The sequence below is a fragment of the Musa acuminata genome, chromosome BXJ1-5 (assembly GCF_036884655.1).
Source record: "Musa acuminata AAA Group cultivar baxijiao chromosome BXJ1-5, Cavendish_Baxijiao_AAA, whole genome shotgun sequence".
NCBI classification, from domain to species: domain Eukaryota; kingdom Viridiplantae; phylum Streptophyta; class Magnoliopsida; order Zingiberales; family Musaceae; genus Musa; species Musa acuminata.
In genome coordinates this window covers 19797286-19813606 of record NC_088331.1, presented here as the reverse complement: position 1 = coordinate 19813606, position 16321 = coordinate 19797286, and positions in this window count along the sequence as shown.

The following is a 16321-nucleotide window of genomic DNA, read 5'->3' as shown; positions in this document are numbered from 1 at the left end:
TGGTCACTAATCTAGACTTGTTTCTAACCACGATACCAAATTCATCTTGCTTATTTCTAAAGACCCATTTAGTACCAAGAACTAAATGGTCATTTGGCCTAGGAACAAGCTTCCACATCTCATTTCTATCAAATTGATTTAACTCATCTTGCATTGCGATGACCCATGAATTATCTTTCAAAGCCTCGTCGATACATTTTAGATCAATTTGGGAGAGAAAAGTGGTGTTGACATAAAATTTCTTAAGAGAAGAACGAGTTTGAACCTCTTTTGATGTGTCTCCTATGATTAGCTCCTTAGGATGAGCATCTATATACTTCCATTCCTTGGGTAAGAATGTTTCGGAAGAAGATGCATCCAAGTTGCTAGATGGAGAAGGGGTTTCATTTAAATTCAAAGCATCAAAATTAACATCATCATCAAAATCATTTTTCTTGACTTTGGAAACTTTAATAAAAATAATATGAATAGACTCTTCTATAATTAAAATTCTTTTCTTAAAGATACGAAATATTTTAGAAATAGAAGAATAGCCAAGAAAAATTCTTTCATCGGATTTAGCATCAAATTTTCCTAAGGCATCTTTTTCATTCAAGATAAAACACTTACACCCAAAAATTTTAAAATATGAAACATTGGGTTTTTTGTTGTTCCACAACTCATAAGGAATTTTAGTGAGTAAGGGTCTTACTAGAACTCTATTCATGACGTAGCATGCTGTGTTTATGGCTTCGACCCAAAATATTTGGGTAGGCTATGTTCATTCAACATGGTTCTTGTCATTTCTTATAAGTTTATATTCTTTCTTTCTACTACTCTATTTTATTGAGGATTTCTTGGAGTAGAGAAGTTGTGATTGTATCCATTAGATTCACAAAATTCTTAGAAATCACGGTTTTGAAATTCACCACCATGATCACTTTGAATTGACGAAATCATAAAACCCTTTCATTTTGAACATGCTTACAAAACTTAGAGAAATACCTAAAGCATTCACTTTTGTGTGCCAAAAAATAAGTCCATATGTATCTACTATAATCATCTACGATGACAAATGCGTATTTACTACCTTCTAGGCTTGATATAACAATTAGTATGAACAAATCTATATGAATCAATTGCAAAGGTCGAATGGTGCTTATTTGGTTCTTAAGTTTGACGCTACCTTTTATTTGTTTTCCTAATTGATATGCATCACACACATTATCTTTGACAAACTTGATATGAGGAATTCCTCTTACAAGTTCTTTAGATGAAATTTGAGTGATTAGTTTCATGCTAACATGACCTAATCTCCTATGCCAAAGCCAAGCATCGTCATTCAAAATCGAAAAAAATATTTCATTGCAAAGATCATTAATGTCAATAGTGTATATATTATTTTGTTTTAGTGCAATCATAGATGTGTTTTTGTGTGATTTTTCAATAATGCAAGCATTAGATTCAAATTTAATGATGTATCCTTTATCACATAATTGACTAATGCTCAAAGGGTTATGCTTTAAGCCATCAACTAACAATATATATTCAATAGAAAAGGTGGATTTGTTACCTATGGTTCCTTTGCCAATGATTTTACTCTTGTTGTTGTCTCCGAAGGTGACATATCCTTCATTTATGCTAGTGAGCTTAGAGAATTGAGATGGATATATGGTCATATGCCTTGAGCATCCACTATCAAGGTACCATATTTTGCTCCTAGCTTGTAATGGTAAATATTTCTATAAAAAAGGATGATTGTTAGGTACCCATTTTACCTTGGATGCCTAAAAAATCGATCTACATAGTTTATCATGTTGCATTGAGTCATTTGAGGCTCTTTTAGGAACCCAAATCAATTTGTGTGGATTACATTTCTCACATGGACAATGATAAGATACATGCCCAAATTTGTAACAAAAGTTACATTTCTTTCGGGGTGAAACATGTAAAGTAGGGCTTTTAACAAAGGTGGTTGGATTTTAGTGAGAGCTACTCACAAATCTGATTCCGCCTTTTCTATGAATGTGACCCTTGTTGGCAAGGATCATGTTCAAGGATTTGTTACCAACCTCAAATATTTTTAAGGTTTTCTCAAGTAGCAAGTTTTCCTTTTGAAGTAATTCTAGTTCATCACATTTGAAGCTAAACTATCATTGTGCTCAACTTTTAATCTATCATAATCACTAACAAGAGAATCATGCTCATTTTTTAACAATTTATATTTTTTACTAATTGACTTGCATTCATCAAATAAATCATGAAAAGCATTTAAAAGTTCATCAAATGATAAATTTGCATCAAATAAACTTGTTACCTCATCTCCAATGGCCATTAGTGCATAGTGAGCAACTTGCTTGGTGTTAGTTAGCTCCTCTTCTTCAGATGAACTTGAGTCGTCCCATGTTGCTTTAAGAGCTTTCTTCTTCTTTGGTTGTCTCTTTTTTGATTAAGGACATTTACTCTTGTAATGTCCCAACTTCTTGCATTCATAACATATCACTTGTTCTTTCTTAGATTCAATTTTATTTTTAGTATCATTTTTAAAATTTTTTTTAATAAATTTTTTGAATCTTTTTGTTAATAGTGCCAAATCTTCATCAAAGTCCTCATCACTTGAATTTTCTTTCAAGTGGTCTTCTTGAGTTCTTAGAGTTATATCCTTCATGTTCTTTGGAAGATTATTTTTATAAGTCATCTCATAGGTCATTAGTGATTCGATTAGTTCTTCAAGAGGAAAGTTATTTAAATCTTTGGCCTCTTGAATGGCTATGACTTTAGGGTCCCAAGTCTTTGGAAGGGATCTTAAAATTTTATTAATAAGCTCAAAATCCGAGAAACTTTTATCAAGTCCTTTTAGACCATTGACGACATCTATAAATCGGGTGTACATATCTCCAATGGTCTCACTCGGTTTCATTCGAAACGATTCATAAGTATGCACTAAAAGATTGATTTTTTACTCCTTCACTTTATTAGTGCCTTCATGAGTCACTTTGAGTGTGTGCCAAATATCAAATGTCGTTTCACAAATGGACACACGATTAAACTCATTTTTATCTAAGGCACAAAACAAGGCATTCATAGTCTTTGCGTTTAAAGCGAAAGTCTTCTTCTCTAATTCATTCCAATCATTCATTGGAAGAGAAGACTTTTGAAATCCATTTTCTACAATATTTCATAATTCGAAATCCATTGAAATTAGGAAGATCCTCATTCTAGTCTTCCAATATGTGTAATCCGTCCCATTGAACATGGGCGGACGTGTAATTGAATGACTCTCTAGGTTGCCAGCAAATGCCATCTCTCTTGGGTTTAAAACCAAATGAGAGTGAACGTCTTTTTGATACCAATTGATAGGATCAAGAACGCCACTAAGAGGTGGGGGTGAATTAGTATAATGGAAAACTTTCGAGATTTAAAAAAAATGTTCGTTTCATTTAAAACCAATTTCGATGAAAATGGTTTCGATTCAATCTGTTTTGGAGAGAAGTTGAATTTGAAAGATTTCATAAAAGTGCAAGAGAAGATTAAGGAGGTTTGTAGTAAAGTAAATTGCATAAATGAAAAACAAACCAGAATTTAGAGTGGTTCGGTCAAGGTGACCTACATCCACTTTCAGATTCCTCTCCGATGAGGTCACCGGTGTCCACTAAAGGCCTTCCTTCAATAGGTGAAGACCGAACACCTCTTTACAGCACTTTCTCCTTTTTCTGGGTTTAGGAGACAACCCTTACAAGTCTCACTCCTCTTTCTTGGATGGTTACAAGGCTAAGAGATGAAGGAGGAGAATTCTAACTTTTACAACACTTTGATAACTCAAGAATTTATGATTAAGCCAATACTTTCGTGCCCTTTCATGCAAAAAAGGATGAGGTTTTTGTTGAATCTCGGATTTTGAAGATGAAGTCAATTGTCATTTGTTATCTAATCTATATGTTGAGATAAGTGTGCAGGATTAACTACGATGAAAGTAAGATATGCAGTAGGAGTTGCGCCGGAGTCAAGACAATGATCACGTTAGGAGTTCGAGAGTTCGACGGAAGTTCGGACAGTCGTCGGAGTTTCTACGGGAACAAATATGAGAAGTCCATGAGCTTGCCAAAGAAGCTCGTCGGAACTCGCCAAGTGGATTGTCGCAAGTCCAGGAGTTTGCCGGAAGTCCGCAGGAGCATCACCGAGGGTTCATCGAATGATCGACGGAAGTTCGCCGGAAGCTCGCTGGAAGAAGCGATTGACGCACCGGAGCAAGTTGCAGTAAATGTCTAAAGAAATATCGTAGTTAGTACAATGATTAAGTTGGAAATGGGAGGTGATCCCATTAACTAAATCTTGGGTCAATTGGGCCCTTGAAAAACCCAAATTGGGCCGAATGGATCAACCCATTCGGACCCTGATTTCTGCCAGGCGGTTGAACCGCCCAAGGCAGGAGGTTGCACCGCCTGGGCTCAGTCTCCGAGCGAGACTGGGAGGTGCAACCGCTCCAGCCAGGCGGTGGCACCGCTTGGGCTCAGTCTCCGAGCGAGACTGGGCGGTGCAACCTCCCCTGACAGGAGGTGGCACCGCCTGGGCTCGGTCTCCGAGCACTGGCTGAGTGGTGCAACCGCCTCAGTCAGGAGGTTGCACCGCCTAAGCTCGGTCTTCGAGCTCTGGCAGGAGTTGCAACCGCCCCTGACAGGAGGTGGCACCGCCCAGAGGCTCGGTCTTCGAGCTCTGTCAGGCGGTGCAACCGCTCCAGTCAGGAGGTGCAACCGCCTGATCCCGGAATTACGGGAATTGACAGTTTTGAGCTCCAAATTTGAACTAGGTTGGGGCCTATAAATACCCCACCCATTTAGCACTGAAAGGCAATAGAATACACACCGAATTCTTGATCTTATTCTGTGTTTTTTAGAGCTCAAAATTGTTGTAAAGGCCAAAAGTTCTTCTCCCTCTTTTCTTCCAAGTTCTGAGCTGTAAAGAGAGAAGAGAAAATTCTATAAGGGTTGTCTCCTAAGCCCGTCAAAAGGAGTGAAACTGTAAAAGGGTGGTTGGCCTTCACCTATTGAAGGAAGGCCTCTAGTTGACGTCGGTGACCTCATTGGTGGAGGAAGCCAAAAGTGGAGTAGGTCAAGATTGACCGAACCACTCTAAATCTCGGTTTACATTTACTTTGAGCATATTATCTTTACTACCAACCTCCTCTAAAGCTTACTGCTTTTTGAGCATATACGATCGGGTTTCAAGCTTTGCACTTTCTGAATCAGCGTTTAGACGTAACTCTGTTTTTTCGTACGATCATCATATTTCAGTTTGTGTTTACGTTTTGATTTCTATCTTAACTGCAAACTGCCTTTATATCCTTGCTTAAGCTGCATCTCGCCTAATCAAGTGATTTACGAATCAGCATTTAGACGTAAATCAGTTTCTTCGTACGAACGTCATATTTCAGTTTGCGCTTATATTCTAGTTTTCATCATAACTGCAAACTGCTTTCATAGATTGACTTTAACGTCATCTCGCTTGATCTTAAGTTAAAGTAATCTTAGAATCGGCTTTCACACCGAAATCATTTTTATCATTCGAACGTTTTTCTATCGTCGAAAGATTTTCACTGCACTAAGTCAAAGCAGGGTTAACTCTCAAACGGATTAAAACCCAAGAGAGATGGCATACGCTGAAAACCAAGAGGGCCATTCTATTACACGTCCACCCATATTCAATGGGACGGACTACACCTATTGGAAGACCCGAATGAGGATCTTTCTTATTTCTATGGATTTTGAACTTTGGAATCTTGTCGAAAATGGATTTTCGAAGTCTTCTCTTCTAATGATCGATTGGAATGAATTGGAGAAGAAGGTTTTCGCTCTTAATACAAAGGCTATGAATGCCTTATTTTGTGCGCTTGATAAAAACGAGTTCAACCGTGTTTCGGTTTGTGAAACCGCATTTGATATTTGGCACACACTCGAAGTGACTCACGAAGACACAAGTAGAGTGAAAGAGTCAAAAATCAATCTTTTGTTACACTCTTTCGAACTTTTCCGGATGAAACCGAGTGAGACTATTGGCGACATGTTTACCCATTTCACGGATGTCGTCAACGGTCTAAAAGGACTCGAAAAAAGTTTTTCGGATTTTGAGCTCGTAAATAAGATTCTAAGATCCCTTCCTAAGAGTTGGGATCCTAAAGTCACTGCTATTCAAGAGGCGAAAGATCTGAACAACTTCCCTCTTGAAGAACTAATCGGGTCATTAATGACCTACAAGATGACTTGCAAAGCTCATGAAGAGCAAGAAGACATCCTTCCAAAGAACAGGAAGGATATAGCACTTAAAATTTCAGAAGACCACTTGAGAGAAAACTCAAGTGATGAGGACTATGACGATGACTTGGCACTTCTAACAAAAAAATTTAAAAAATTTATTAAAAGAAACAAGTTTAAGAATGACACAAAAAATAAACTTGAACCCAAGAAGGATCAAGTTATTTGCTATGAGTGCAAAAAGCCGGGACACTACAAGAGTGATTGTCCCGAAGTCAAAAAGAGAACATCAAAGAAGAAGGCGCTCAAAGCAACGTGGGATGACTCGAGCGCGTCCGAAGAAGAGGAGTCCAACACCGAGCAAGTTGCTCATTACGCCTTAATGGCAATCGAAGAGGAGGTAACAAATTTAATAGATGCAGATTTATCATTTGATGAATTATTAAATGCCTTCCATGATTTATTCGATGAATGCAAGATTATTAGTAGAAAATACAAATTTCTAAAAAATGAGCACAATAGTCTTACTTGTAATTTTGATAAGTTAAAAACTGAATATCATGATAGTTTAAGTTCATGCATAAAATGCCATGATCTAGAAACTCTCCAAATGGAAAACTTGCTACATAAGGACACCTTGAAGAAATTCGAGGTTGGTAGCAAGTCATTGAACATGATCCTTGCAAACAAGGGTCACGTTCCCAAAAGAAGTGGAATCGGATTTGTGAGAAGTCCTCACCAAAATCCAACCACCTTCATAAAAGGCCCCATCCTACATGTTCGACACCAAAGCAAATGCAACTTTTGTTGCAAACTTGGAAACAAAACACATTATTGTCCATTCAAGAAAATTAGTCCAAACAAATTAATTTGGGTTCCTAAAGGAACCATGATAAATTCTATGCAACATGATAAACAATGTAGATCTATTTTGAGGCACCCAAAAGCAAATGGGTACCTAAAAATCATCCTTTCTTGTAGAAACATATACCATCGCAAGCTAGGAGCAAGAGATGGTACCTTGATAGTGGATGCTCAAGGCATATGACCGGAGATCCATCTCAATTCTCTAAGCTCACTAGCATAGATGAAGTCTATGTCACATTCGGAGACAACAACAAGGGTAAAATCATTGGCAAAGGAACCATAGGTAATAAATCTAACTTCTTTATCGAAGATGTTTTATTAGTTGATGGTTTAAAACATAACCTCTTGAGCATTAGTCAATTATGTGATAAAGGATATATTGTCAGATTCGAGTCTAATGCTCGCATCATTGAAAAACCATACAAAAACACGTCTATGATTGCATTAAGACAAAATAATGTATACACTATTGACATCAATGATTTGTGTAATGAAATGTGTTTTTCGATTTTGAACGAGGATGCTTGGCTATGGCATAGAAGATTAGGTCATGCTAGCATGAAACTAATCACTCAAATATCATCTAAAGAACTTGTAAGAGGTATTCCTCATATCAAGTTCATCAAAGATAATGTATGTGATGCTTGCTAATTAGGTAAACAAATTAAGGGCAGTTTCAAATCTAAGAATCAAATAAGCACCTCTAGGCCCTTACAATTGATCCATATGGATTTGTTCGGACCAATCTCTACATCAAGCCTAGGAGGTAGCAAATACACCTTCGTCATTGTGGATGACTATAGCAGATACACATGGACTTACTTCTTAAAACAGAAAAATGAATGCTTTAGATATTTTACCAAGTTTTGTAAACTTGTTCAAAATGAGAAGGGTTCTATGATTTCGTCAATTAGAAGTGATCATGGTGGTGAATTTCAAAACCATGATTTCCAAGAATTTTGTGAACTCAATGGATACAACCATAATTTCTCTACTCCTAGAAATCCTCAACAAAATGGAGTAGTAGAAAGAAAAAATCGAAATCTACAAGAAATGGCAAGAACCATGTTGAATGAACATAGCCTACCCAAATATTTTTTTGCCGAAGCCGTAAATACTACATGCTATATTTTGAATAGAGTTCTAGTAAGACCCTTACTCACCAAAACTCCCTATGAGTTATGGAACAACAAAAAACCCAATGTTTCATATTTTAAAGTCTTTGGGTGTAAGTATTTTATCTTGAATGAAAAAGATAACTTAGGAAAATTTGATGCTAAATCCGTTGAAGGAATCTTTCTTTGTTATTCTTCGGTTTCTAAAGCTTTTCATATCTTCAATAAAAGAACTTTAATTATTGAAGAATCCATTCATGTTGTCTTCGATGAGATTTCCGAAATCAGGAAAAACGATTTTGATAATGATGTTAATTTTGATTCCTTGAATTTAAATGAAACCCCGTCTCCAACTAGCAACTTGGATGCATCCACTTCCGAAACATCCTTACCCAAGGATTGGAAGTATGTAGATGCTCATCCTAAGGAGCTAATCTTAGGAGACACATCAAAGGGGGTTCAAACATGTTCTTCTCTTAAAAATTTTTGTTCCAACGTCGCTTTTCTCTCCCAAATTGAACCCAAATGTGTTGACGAAGCCATGAAAGATGATTCATGGATTATCGCAATGCAAGATGAATTAAATCAATTTGAGAGAAATGAGGTGTGGAAGTTTGTTCCTAGGCCAAATGACCATTTAGTTATTGGTACTAAATGAGTTTTTAGAAACAAGCAAGATGAATATGGTATCGTGGTTAGAAACAAGGCTAGATTAGTGGCCAAAGGTTTCAACCAAGAAGAAGGTATCGATTACAAAGAAACCTTCGCTCCTGTGGCTCGATTAGAAGCCATAAGGATGCTCCTTGCCTATGCTAGTAGTAATAATTTTAAGTTGTTTCAAATGGATGTTAAAAGCGCTTTTCTTAATGACTTTATTTCCGAAGAAGTCTATGTTGAACAACCTCCTGGATTTGAAAATAATAGCCTCCCTAATCATGTGTTTAGATTAACTAAAGCTCTCTATGGTTTAAAACAAGCTCCGAGGGCTTGGTATGAGAGACTTAGTTCTTTTCTTATTGAAAATAATTTCACAAAAGGCAAGGTTGATACTACATTGTTCATCAAGAATTTTGAAAATAATTTTCTCATTGTTCAGATTTATGTTGATGATATTATCTTTGGTTCTACGAATGAATCTCTTTGTGAATCTTTTGCTAAAACTATGAGTCTTGAATTCGAAATGAGTTTAATGGGAGAATTAACATTCTTCTTAGGCTTACAATTCAAACAACTAAGTAATGGCATCTTTATTAGTCAAACTAAATCTGCTATGAATTTGTTGAAAAAGTTTAATATGAATAACTCAAAAGCTATTAACACTCCTATGAGCACCTCCACTAAGTTAGAAATTGATGAAAGTGGAGAAAGTTTCGATCAAAAAACTTATAGGGGTATGATAGGAAGTTTACTTTACCTCACTGCAACTAGACCAGATATCATGTTCAGTGTAGGACTTTGTGCTAGATTTCAATCAAACCCTAAGCTATCTCATCTCAAAACAGTTAAAAGAATACTTAGATATCTTAATGGTACCACAAATCTAGGATTATGGTACCCAAAATTAGAGAATCTTGAGTTAATTGCTTATGCTGATGTGGACTTTGCTGGTTGTAGACTAGATAGAAAAAGCACATCAGGAACATGTCAATTTTTAGGACATGCCCTTGTTTCTTGGTCATTTAAGAAACAAAACTCGGTTGCACTATCAACAACCGAAGCCGAATATATTGCAGCAAGTGCATGCTGTGCACAAGTTGTATGGATGAAAAACACCTTAGAAGATTATAAAGTTCATCTTAAAAATATTCTCATTAAATGTGATAACACAAGTGCAATATGCCTAACAAAGAATCCTATACAACACTCAAGAACAAAACATATTGATATTAGACATCACTTTATACGAGATCATGTTACTAGTCATGATGTAATCATAGAGTTCATTGATACTAAACATCAACTAGCTGATATTTTTACAAAACCTCTAAGTGAAGAACAATTTGATTTCATAAGAAGAGAATTAGGAATGTTGATGTGTCCGAATACATAAACTAGTTAAAATTATTTTTCGGACTTTATTGAATGATCAAATCACTTGATTGTCATTACATGCCTAAATAACATATTGGAAATTATGTGTTGAATACAAAAATTTCCATAACAATAAGCATGTTTTGTCTTCATGATTGTATTTGAAAATCTGTAGCATAGTCTTGTCCGAATGCATGAAAGTGTTCATTTCATGTTTGGATTCGCTTAACAATTGGTATCCTAAAAATCAGATTTTCTCATACACTTATATGTGAAAAATATTTTTCTGAAATGGATTTGATGAAATGATTCCTGCTTATAAATTCCATCTTGAAATATGGATGATTGTGTTTTTACTTGCAAAGAGTTGTTTCTCACACATATCTTGATACCTGAAGCATGATTTAATCTCTCATCGGTTTTAACTTCACTCAAAGTAAACTCACAAATAGCTGGTATCACAAATGACCTTCCTCTTTCATGCAAAAAGATTATAACAAATAAAAAGGAAGAAATATTCAAAGTGATCTACATATCATGCTTGTATAATTGATTTCCTATTACTTACTATTGGAAAATAACATGAACCGAGCAAAGGCATGAACAATTATCACACTGATGCTTAAAATTTGCTTATATTGTTCTCCTGGTATCACAATTACCATGCTTTTTGTTGATGACAAAGGGGGAGAAATATATGAGTATTAATGCCATGCTTGCAACACCAAGAGATGCTATGATTGCTATAATTTCCATTATGCCTTGTTTTATCAGGTCAAGATATCAAACAAAAAACTTGCATCGTAATTTTATGTATTGATATCTTACCATGTGATAAAATGCAATAATTGCTAAAACATTTGAAATGTGTGCATCATGTAATGATATCAAAATCTTACTTCGCAGATTTACATGTTGATATCTTATAATATGGTAAATCGCTACTATTACCATCATTCAAACTTGTAATATAAAATTTGAAAATGAATGTCAAGCCTTAACATCATCTTCAATGAGATACATCATGATGGGAATCATGATGGGAGTATTGATAAGTTTAAATGATTTTAACTTGTCAATATGTCTCTTGAATTCAAAGGTTTTGAATTCAAGAAAGACTTATCTCAAGTATGGCATATAGATAGGGGGAGTTAAGGTTAACTCCATTATCAATTGATTGTCAACATAAAAAAGGGGGAGATTGTTGAATCTCAGATTTTGATGATGAAGTCAATTGTCATTTGTTATCCAATCTATATATTGAGATAAGTGTGCAGGATTAACTACGATGAAAGTAAGACATGCAACAGGAGTTGCGCCGGAGTCAAGACAATGATCACGTTGTGAGTTCGAGAGTTCGACGGAAGTTCGGACAGTCGTCGGAGGTTTTGCAGGAACAAATCCGAGAAGTCCATGAGCTTGCCAAAGAAGCTCGTCGGAACTCGCCAAGTGGATCGTCGCAAGTCCAGGAGTTTGCCGGAAGTCCGCAGGAGCATCACCGAGGGTTCATCGGATGATCGATGGAAGTTCGCCGGAAGCTCGCCGGAAGAAGCAATTGACGCACCGGAGCAAGTTACAGTAAATGTCGTAAGGAATATCGTAGTTAGCACAATGATTAAGTTGGAAATGGGAGGTGATCCCATTAACTTAATCTTGGGGCAATTGGGCCCCTGAAAAACCCAAATTGGGTCGAATGGATCAACCCATTCGGACCCTGATTTCTGCCAGGCGGTTGAACCGCCCAAGGCAGGAGGTTGCACCACTTGGGCTCAGTCTCCGGGCGAGACTAGGAGGTGCAACCACTCAAGCCAGGCGGTGGCACCGCCTGGGCTCAGTCTTCGAGCGAGACTGGGCGGTGCAACCTCCCCTGACAAGAGGTGGCACCGCTTGGGCTCGGTCTCCGAGCACTGGCTGAGCGGTGCAACTGCCTTAGTTAGGAGGTTGCACCGCCTGAGCTCGGTCTTCGAGCTCTGGTAGGAGGTGCAACCGCCCCTGACATGAGGTGGCACCACCTAGAGGCTCAGTCTTCGAGCTCTACCAAGCGGTGCAACCGCTCCAGTCAGGAGGTGCAACCGCCTGATCCCGGAATTCCAGGAATTGACAGTTTTGAGCTCCAAATTTGAACTGGATTGGGGCCTATAAATACCCCACCCATTCAGCACTGAAAGGCAATAGAATACACACCGAAATTTTGATCTTGTTCTGTGATTTTTAGAGCTCAAAATTGTTGTAAAGGCCAAAAGTTCTTCTCCCTCTTTTCTTCCAAGTTCTGAGTTGTAAAGAGAGGAGAGAAAATTCTGTAAGGGTTGTCTCGTAAGCCCGTCAAAAGGAGTGAAACTGTAAAAGGGTGGTTGGCCTTCGCCTATTGAAGGAAGGCCTCTAGTTGACGTCGGTGACCTCGTTGGTGGAGGAAGCCAAAAGTAGAGTAGGTTAAGATTGACCGAACCACTCTAAATCTCGGTTTGTATTTACTTTGAGCATATTATCTTTACTGCAAACCTCCTCTAAAGCTTACTACTTTCTGCGCATATACGATCGGGTTTCAAGCTTTGCACTTTCCGAATCAGCGTTTAGACGTAACTCTGTTTTTTCATATGATCATCATATTTCAGTTTGCGTTTACGTTTTGATTTCTATCTTAACTGCAAATTACCTTTATATCCTTGCTTAAGCTGCATCTCGCCTAATCAAGTGATTTACGAATCAGCATTTAGACGTAAATCAGTTTCTTCGTACGAACCTCATATTTCAGTTTGCGCTTATATTATAGTTTTCTTCATAATTGCAAACTGCCTTCATAGATTGACTTTAACGTCATCTCGCTTGATCTTACGGTAAAGTAATTTTAGAATCGGCTTTCACACCGAAATCGTTTTTATCGTTCGAACGTTTTTCTATCATCGAAAGATTTCCGCTGCACTAATTCACCCCCCCCCCCTCTTAGTGCTCTTGATCCTAACAGTTTTTATAGGCCCCAATGGCTTCAAAATTGGAACTAAAAAGTGTCACATCCTCGGAATCCGAGGTACTGACGGTACCACGACCGAACAAGGGTGGTACCACTATTGGCAACATTACTACCAGCGGTATCACCGCCCAGAAAACATGGGGCACTGCTTTCTAAGCGGTGCCACCGTCGGTCATGTTTTCAGGGGCTGAATTGGCGGCTCACTTTGGCCCAATTCAACCCTGTTAAGGGCCCAGTTGGCCCCTAATTAAGTTAGTAGTATTACCTCTCAATTCTAACTTAATTTACTCTCTAACTACGATAATTAAGACATAATTTACAGTGCTTCTTGTTCCGATGTGTCAATTGCTCTTCCGACGAGCTTCCGACGTACTTCCGGCAAACATCCGACGAACTCTCGGCAATGTTCCGGTAGACTCCCGACAAACTCTTGGACTTTACGGCGATCTTCTTGGCAAGTTCCGATGAGCTTCTTTGGCAAGCTCCTGGACTTCTCGGTTGATTCCGGTAGAACTTCCGACGAACGTTCGTACTTCCATCGAACTCTCGAACTCCCAATGAGATCTCAATCTTGACTCTGGCACAACACTTGCTTTATTGGTTCCTATGGATGAGATCCAATAAGAGCTAATAAGCCCCTAAATTATTGGTTCCTATGGATGAGATCCAATAAGAGCTAATAAGAGTTTATTAGGTAGAGACCCACTAATATAAGAGGCTTGGGTAGTTGGATGGAGATCTAGTACCTAATATGGCAGTATCCATTAGGTTTAAGTTGACATGGGGCCTTTATAAATAGGAGGGAACCAAAGATCCATAGCTAGAGGTTCATTTTGGCTACCTCCTCCTATTCTCCTCTCTTCCTCTCCTCCTTATATTACACCCCCTATTTGGGGCGTGCAGACAGTAAGAAGGGGCAGCCCCTTCTTGATTGCGTGGTGCGTGTGAGGAAGAGTTTTCGACAGCGATTTGAGGAGCATCTTCGTGGCCCCTATTATGTGGATCACCACTAGAGAGAAGGACAGTTGACTGTTAGGAAAAGAGTCGGTACTAAGAGGGTGGGGGGGGGGGGAGGGGTGAATTAGTGTAGTGGTAAAAATTATATCAGTTTGAAACTTCATTTCAATTAAATCCATTTCTAATGAAAAACTATTTTGTAAAGGTATTAACTTTGAAAGCGTACGTAAGAGAGTAGTGGATGTAAAGAGTAAGTAAGGAGGTTTATAGTTAAAGTAAATTGCTCAAAGAAATGCAAACCAGATTTTAGAGTGGTTTGGTTGTCGTGACCTACATCCACTTCGCGGATTTCTCTTCCATCGAGGCCACTGGCATCCACTATCGATCTTTCTTTAATAGGCGAAGATCAACTTCCTTCTTACACCCCTCGTCTCCTTTTATCGGGTTTAGGAGACAACCCTTACAAGCACACACTCCTCCTAAACATAATTCTAAACTTAGACTATAGGAGGGGATTTCTCAAGAGATTGTAGCAGCATTTTCTCACTTTTAAATTCTCTATGCTTGTGTATTTTAATCAGGGATGAGAGGGGCATTTATAGGTTTCAAGTTGATTCAAACTTGGAGCTTAAAAACATCTCATCCTAGGTTTCTTGGGTCCGGGCAGTACCACCGCCTGTGCTGGGCGGTACCACCGCTAGTGTTAGTCTGACACTAACACTGCACTGTGTGGTACCATCGCCCAGTCTGGTGGTACCATTGCCTGACACTGGGCGATACCACCATCCAGGCTGGTGGTACCACCGCCTGCAGCCTCTCGGAGGCTATGTCTAGGGGGTATCACCGCCTGACATAGTCTCGAAGACTATGCCACGATAGTGTCACCTCTTGGGGCACTATTTGGGCCTTTTCATTGGGCCCAACACAGTTCTTACATAAGCCCAACTAGCTCATAGTTGGTTTGGCCCAAATCCAAACCTAATTACATACTAATTATGATTCCCAAGATATTTCCTAAGCTAAACAAGTCTGTAAGTCTAGTTTCTTCCGGCGAGCTTCCGATGATCTTCCGGCAAACTTCCGACGATCTCTCGGCAATGTTCCAGCGGACTCCCAGCAAGCTCCTAGACTTCACGATGATCTTCTTGGTTAGTTCCAATGAGCTTCTTCCAGTAAGCTCCTGGACTTCTCGGCTAGTTCCTGTAGAACTTCTGACGAACGTCCGGACTTCTGACGAACTCTCGAACTCCCAACAAAATCGTGTCCTTGACTCCGGGACTTCATTTTGCTTCATGCCTTGCTATCGTAGTTAATCCTGCACATGTAAAACATACTTCGATCTAGACAATTAAAACTAAGCATTAATCATGTTGTCCGGCATGTCATTGGTCCCTCGACGCTTCGTCTGATTCTTCGGCGCATTATTCTCTCTTGCGGCCTATTGCTCAATCGGCCAGTTAACTCTGCAACTCCGATATCCTTGGCGCAATATCCGGTCTTCTTGGCTCGATGCCCGAATCCATGGCCTGAAGCCTTCTGTCAATACGTCGATCGATCCACCAGCCCAACGTCCAATCTTCTGACATGTTCCACCAGCCTAACATGATTCTTTCTGCTTTAATTGTCTCATCCTTATATAAGCATCATACGTCACTCAAAATGCAGATTAAATCATAAATACACATCAATTGGTTTAATCATCAAAATTTGAGATTTAACATTGACCTCCTTCATCCTCTCCTATAGATCTATAGGTTTTTAATGATACACGATCTATAGAATTCTTTTCTATAGGAATTCTAGGATTTTGTTTTTCTATTCTTCTTCTATGCATGTGATGTCACCCTAGATTTCTCAATAATGATATCAGAGCCAGGTTTCTCATATAAAATATTGGCTTTTAAACTACATATGTTGTGTTCAATCATATTGAAATTGTTTTGCACCATTGCTACGATTTTTTTGTTGAAGTTTTCAAATTTGTGCTGCACTTTTTATTGCTATTAAGAGATGTTTTAGATAGGGCTTTTGATATCAAATTTGTTGACATAAAAGGGGAAGAAAGGGCAGCAATTGTTGTTGCCCCTTGGATTGGCCAAAAGTAGTAGGAACGAGAGTAGCATGGTGCTAGTCATAAGTGCCCAGCAAGCCAATCA